Here is a 6,747-nt window from a genome sequence, read left to right as displayed (position 1 = left end):
CCCCAAAGGCCTTATTTGACTGCCCAATCTGAAATTAGTTCTTGTTATTATTCTTTTTCTTTTCCTTTAGAGCATTTATCACACTTTGTTATTATATACTTAATACTATGTTTATTTGCTTAATATTTGTCTCCCCCAATTGACTGGAAGCTCCATGGGAGTAGGTCCTATGACTATTTTGCTTATATGAATACTTGACACCTGATCCATGTCTTACACATAGCAGGTACGCAATAGACATTGAATGAATTCATAAATACGCACTGATCATACCCAGGAATGATAATTTCTTTCACTGAACCAGTGGTACTCAAAGTGCGATCCTTGGACCAGCAGCATCAACAACACCTGGGAACTTGTTGAAAGTGAAAATTCTTGGCCCCACCCCAGGCCAGAATTAGAATCAGAAACTTGGGGGACGGAGCCCAGCAGTTCTTGCTTTGACAAGCCTTCTGGGGGATTCTGATGCACACTAAAGTTTGAGAACACTGTACTAAATTGATAAATGACCGTTTTCGTTTACCTTAGACACCTATAGATTTCAGCACATAGACCAGAGAAATTATGTCTGAATTGGAGAATACTTCAAGAGAAGGTGATATTTTCAGGGAAGCCTTGAGATAGATAAGCCAAGGAAAGGCAATTCAGGGAGAGAACTGTACACACACTTAGGCCTGGATTTGCCTGGCTTTTAGAGGGATCCTTAAGTAGTTCCGTGGGAGGGTCCCTAGCATAGCAAGGAATGACCTGAGGTAAGAATGGAGATGTAGGCAGGGGTCTCTAACGACAAGTTTCAGGCCGGGAGGTAACTCGGTATCCTATTTCCCCTCGCTACAGCTGTCTGGACCGGCCTGAGTCAGACTTCTGCGGGCTTAATTCCCCCGCCAGCCGTCTTCCTTCTTTCTCGTTCTCCCTCTCCTCTCATCTCCTCCATTCCCCAGAGCAGGAAACGCCCAGGCTCCCAGGCCAACTCCACCTCTCCCTTCCTGGCCTACTCGCTGATGTCAGTTCTGCGGGGCGTGTCTACTCGCAGCTTTGAACCAGATCTGGCCCGGCTGCCCCCGCTTTGGGGGAAATCCCAGGATGCTGGTGTGCTCAGAGGGCGCCCTGCGCGCTCACCTAGCTGGGGGTTCACTGGGGGTTTCCAGGGCTCAAGAGGAGCGTCCCTTTCTCCCAAGACATCTTGTTCTGGGGGAGGTGGAGGCTGCGTCAGAGCTGTGGTTTCTCGGGACCCAGGCTTGCGTCATTCAGCGCCTCCTCTCCCAGGGAAACCGGTTCCAGGCTGCGCCTCTTCCAGCCACACCGCGGACTCATTGCAGGACTGGTCTCCAGGGCATTCAACTCAGTCGTGCCTGGAGGTGACAAAAGGCGATAGTAGCCTTAATAACAAAAAATATTTACCAAGCTCTTAGTGTCCTGCACTATGAGTCCCCAGCACCTTGTAGTTCTCAACTTTATCACCCAATGCCCTTTTCTTAAACAAATATTTGTCAGCACCACCTTTAACATTCATAGGTAATATGACTAACATATTACAGTTTCACGACGTTAAATCGTAAAATGCCACAATGTAAAAGGAGAAATAAAATACATTTATAATACAAGAATATATACTTCATGCTCTCTTGAGCAGCACACATGCTAAAACTGGAATGATACAAAGAAGATTAGGACAAGAATGACACAGAAATTCGTGAAGCATTCTATATTTTTTAAAAAGTATTTATATTTCAGTATAGAAATGTTTGGATAGGCCCCCACTAGAAGATAAAATGAAACAGCCATATGCTTGTGCCTTAAACAGATCACCTGTGAATATGCAACTAGGAATATAGACTGATACTGATATGTTCCATTATTAGCTCAAATACCACCCGTACTACGGGCATTCTGTTATGATTTTCTGCAGTGATGAACTCTCCTGCTAAAGTTCCAAATAAAACAACAGTCCAATCTTCCCTTGATTGATATAGTATGCCTCTATTTTCTTCCCCCTCCAGAATCATTCTACTCCCCACTCTACCCTGCTCTTGGCCCTGGGCGCATGACCCACCAACCATACTCCTGTCCTCTGGTTTCTTATTGTGTTTGGCTAATGAGAGCCCTGGCAGGAGATGAAGTGAGGGAGGAAAGGGAGATTGGAGTATTTTTCTAACTACTTCCCTGGCTATATCCCTCAGCCTAAGGCCACTGCTGGTCTTAAGGTGGCTATACTGGATTCTTCCCTTTCATCTGAACCCTTTTTGGCAGAGAATGCTAGCTTTCATCCTAAGAGTCATTATTCTCACCTTCCTTACTCTTGAATTGGAGGTGGCAATGTGCCTGGCTAATAAAACCACATTTCCTTGCCTTCCTTGCAGATGGGGACAGCTAATGAGAAGTCAGGGGAAGTGATTGGGTGGGGTTTTGAGAAAGCTGTTTTGGGGGCTAAAAAGATAATACTTTTCCACTCACTTTCTAGGTTCTTCTAGCTAGGGCAATCAAATTAACAGAGACAGATTAACAGGAGAAAATAAAATTTTAATACCTGCGCATGGGAAATTCACATAAGCATGAAAATTCCAAAGACAGTGAGACTATATTGGGTATATATGACATTTTGGATGAAGGAAAAAGGAGTGGAACAGGGTCTTAGATATTAGAAGTGAGAAGGAGCAATTTACAGGTAGTTGAGGAAGAGCAGAGCACACATGCCAGACAAATTTTTGCTAGGCAACCCAGAAACAATGAAACAATGAGACCCGAGGTTGGAGGGCGGGGACCTAGTACACCCGCCTCTGCCTGAAGCCCTCCTATTTACCATACTTAATTCAAATTAGGTTAAGGTGAACTTCCTAAGATTTCCTTCCTGGAGTAAGCCTTTCTCTCTGAATTTCTTAGTCAGGAAGGGAAAGGGTCAAAGGTTCTTTCTGAGCCTTTTGCTTCTTAGTAAACAGGTTAACATCAATATCCCAAAAGGCAGTTTCAGAGTGGCAAAGCTTTGGTCCCCTTTGCTGTTTAAAGGGGTTAACTTAGCTAGCAAGCACCCCTCTGCTCTTTTCCTCTATTCTTCTGTCTTCATGCCTGGGACGGGAACTGGATAGGTGCAGCTGTAGCAGTCATCTTTTATCCATGAGATGATCTTAAGGATTGAAGTTATGTGCTTCAAGTTATAGCAGAAGACAAAAGAATTTCAGCTTCTGGGACCTTGTAGAGTCCCCACATCAGCCTGGTCCGCCTGAAGGCAATTTATCATCTGAGAGGAAAATGAGCCCCTACCTTATTTAGGTTACTATTGTTTTGGCTCTCTCTTACTAATGGCTGAACAAAATTCCTCGTTGGTGTAACCCTAAAAGCCCTCTCATAATTCAGTTTCTCTCCACAAAGTAGTTCCCAAGTCATTCATTCAATCAATCATTTAATCATTACTCGCTTAAGCACTCTCTGATTGAAGATAACTATCCCATATAGTCATGTTCAGCTTAATTCATCACTATGAGAACATCATAGAGGGCACTTACACAAACCTAGATGTATAGCCTACTACACACCTAGCCTAGTGCTCCTAGGCTACAATCCTACACAGCACGTTACTATACAAAACAATGTGAGATTAAATCAAGTACAGGAGAAAATAATGCAATCAAAAAATGCAGTAAACACAAGAAGTATGAGGCTGTTGCCCGCATAACACGGCATACTGTTTTACAGCAAACTTTTAAAAATAGAGATAAAAAGTATAGTATAGCAAATTCATAAGCCACTAACACAGTTGTTTATTATCATTATCAAGTGTTTGGTACTGTATATAATTTCATGTGCTATACTTTTAGATGATTGGCAGCACAGTAGGTTTATTTACCACAGTATCACCACAAACATGTGAGTAATGCATTGCATTACAATTTTACAATAGCTACAGCATCATTAGGCAATAGAAATTTTTCAGCTTCATTATAACCTTATGGGACCACCTTCGTATATGTGGTCTGTCATTGACCAAAACGTCATTATGCAGCCTATGTCTATATTCTAGAGTCAGATGAGATTATGTATAAAAGGATGTTGTAAATACCAATGCATTAAACAAGTGTTATATTGTGTTATTATTAATTTTATTAATATTATGATTTGTTGTTACTCAAGTGTCACAGTTAAGAAGTTTTCAGTATGTAGTATGCAATTTGCTGGAGGGAAACTCCTGTTAAGTGGTATTAACCTAAAATTAAAAAGCCAAAATGAGAGGCAACGAGGGTTTATTTGGGGTCAAAGAATTGCAATTCTGGAAGCACAGATTCAGGCAGTAACCCAAAAAGTGCCCCGATGACAGGGTGTGGACAAGGGGTTTGTATGAGAAAATGAAGGGGATAATTACATGAATAGAAGAAAGAAATTCTTATTGATGTTAATAAGCTGAGTTATTCTTTAGCTATATATGGCTGGATATTAATTCTGTCTTCAGAATGAGAGTCCATAATCAGTCTTGCGGTCAGGATGTCTGCTTTCCTATTAACTTCACAAAGTTTGGAAGACAATGTTGGTCTGGCCCAGTCCAAAATACTGGCCCAGTTCAAACAGTTCAAAGTTTCAAGCAGCAAGACACACAAGGCAGTCCTTCCTGAGTGGCTGCTCTGGCCCCATTTTAAAATGGCTCCTCTCATGTCAACTTTCACAGTGGTGTGAATTATTGAAACCCTGTGGTATTTAATGTAAATAAAAGAAATAAGAGGTGTCCTAGTGCAAGTGCTTCTCAAACTTTAATATGCACAGAGAAAAACTTGGGGGTCTTATTAAAATGCAGATTCAGACTCAGAGCATCTGGGGTAGGGCCTGACATTCTCTATTTTTAATAAGCTACTAGGTAATACTGCTTGCCCTGGACCTCTGAATAGCAGTGACTTTTGAAATCTTTCCCGATGCTGGGGAAATAAATGATTAGAGAGAAGAAAATAAGCTGAGAGCAGAGAGGAGATTGGGAAACAAGAAGTTATTTAGAAGTTCTGTTTCCAAGCTGGTTAGTAACTTAGTAAAAGCCAGGAACTGTGCATACCTTATTTCATTGGATTCTTATCACCTTGTGTAAGAAAAATTATAATCCTTATTTTACAGTTGAGAAAGTAAGTGGAAGCTCAGAGAAGTTAAGTCACATAGCAGGTTAGTGGCGGGGATAGGATCGGGACCCAGGTTTTTTGGAGGCCAAAGCCCATATTTTTTTCTAGGCAATCTGCTAAAATTTCAAGGGGAAGCTAATTCCTTTTGCTGAATTTTTCCTCCTCACCCAGGAAATATTAAGGGAGGAGGACAAGACTACCCTAGGGACCGAGCCCATCAGTATTTGAATCTGTTTAGCTCAACTCTTATTTATCCTATAACTGCTAAGCTTGGTTTCAAACATTAAGACCTGGCAGTGGGAAGTGGGAGGGGTCCTGGTGGGATGTTTACAAGTTTTGTTGGATAATTTCTACTTTGTAAACCCAGTCTCATTTTTGGAGGTTGCCGTATTCCTGAAGAGCAGGAGCATGTACTGAGAAGTGGGAGTCACAGAGGCGAGAACAAACTCTGCTCTGGCTCTGACGTGGGACCCTCGCTTCTCATGCCTGAGGTCTTTGAGGGACTACTGAAATCTGATAGTTTGGCCCAGCAATAGGCAAACTGGCAAGTGCCAGGCCCAGTGAGGACTCTTGCTTCCTCCCAAGATGGGAGATAAATGGGTACTTTGTGTCCTTACAAAGGGTCGGCTGCTCAGGGTAGCACCTCTGTGATAGGCTTCCATTGCCGGCACTGCTCCCTGGGGCTCTGGCATAAATCAGAGTCATTTCCTTCTCCAGTTTCTCACATGTGACTAGCCTTTGTCTAATTTCACCATGATGGGGAGCTGGAGAGGGTTTCCTACACAATAAATCTTTGATTGGGAAGGTGGTTTTATCATTTGAAAGGATCATGTTAAAGAAAAGAAGAAGTAAATACGAATGTGTTCAGGGAATGATGAAAAAGAAGGGCTCAGGGATAAGCTTGGGATGGCAGAATAGGGTTAAGCGAATCATGGAGGAACATCAGGAAAGCCAGTCAGAGGGCTGATTGTAGAAAAGCATGCAAGAGCTCCCTGGTGAGAAGAGAAACCAGGACACACTAGGACCTGTGGTGTGGTTCCTCTTCTCTCCAGAGAACAAGCTGTAGTCTACTTTGACATTAGCTCCATAGTAACCTTATTTAGGTTAGCGCCACAGATATGCCAAAGCTATCGGTGGCATTGGTTTCAGGCCTGGGATCCAGCTACAGTGCAACCCCAGAGGTGGGGAGGAAGGAGACAGTACCCAGAGGCATTGTAATGTAAAGTGAAGGAGAAAAGCCTTGGCATCTACTCTGGCTCAGCCAGACTCATCCTCCAGTCTTCATTTCTTCAGAGATGCTTCCCATTCCCAGGCTCCCATTCTCTCCTTGTTTCTGAGACGGCATCAGCATATCCACGGCATCAGCATATCCACGGCATCAGCATATCCAAAGCCACCAGACAGGGTGCAACACTAAATGGTGTGTGAGATCCCAGATCATTCTCATTCTGGCTGGTCTGGTCCTAGAAACAGAGGAAAGCCAGGAAAACACTCCCTCCGCTGTTTCCTGGCTACCACTATTTTGGGGGCCAGGTGACTCTAACTGGTTAACAATACTTGCTGCCTCCACTTTATCGAGTCCCATTCTCCCAACCCTCTACAGTCTAGCTTCTGCCCTACCTCAGCCCACTGAAATTGCTCCTACCAATAACAACAG

General features: G+C 43.1%; 1 pseudogene; it reads left to right on the top strand.

The window, feature by feature from the left end:
- The first annotated feature begins 1,617 nt into the window (after positions 1 to 1,617).
- On the top strand, positions 1,618 to 1,713 carry LOC111732291 (annotated as a pseudogene).
- The last annotated feature ends 5,034 nt before the right edge of the window (positions 1,714 to 6,747 follow it).

Source organism: Pteropus vampyrus, unplaced genomic scaffold, assembly GCF_000151845.1.
Source record: "Pteropus vampyrus isolate Shadow unplaced genomic scaffold, Pvam_2.0 Scaffold436, whole genome shotgun sequence".
Taxonomy (NCBI): Eukaryota; Metazoa; Chordata; class Mammalia; order Chiroptera; family Pteropodidae; genus Pteropus; species Pteropus vampyrus.
The sequence above is the reverse complement of the archived record's forward strand: the minus strand, read 5'-3'. Positions and strand labels throughout refer to the sequence as shown.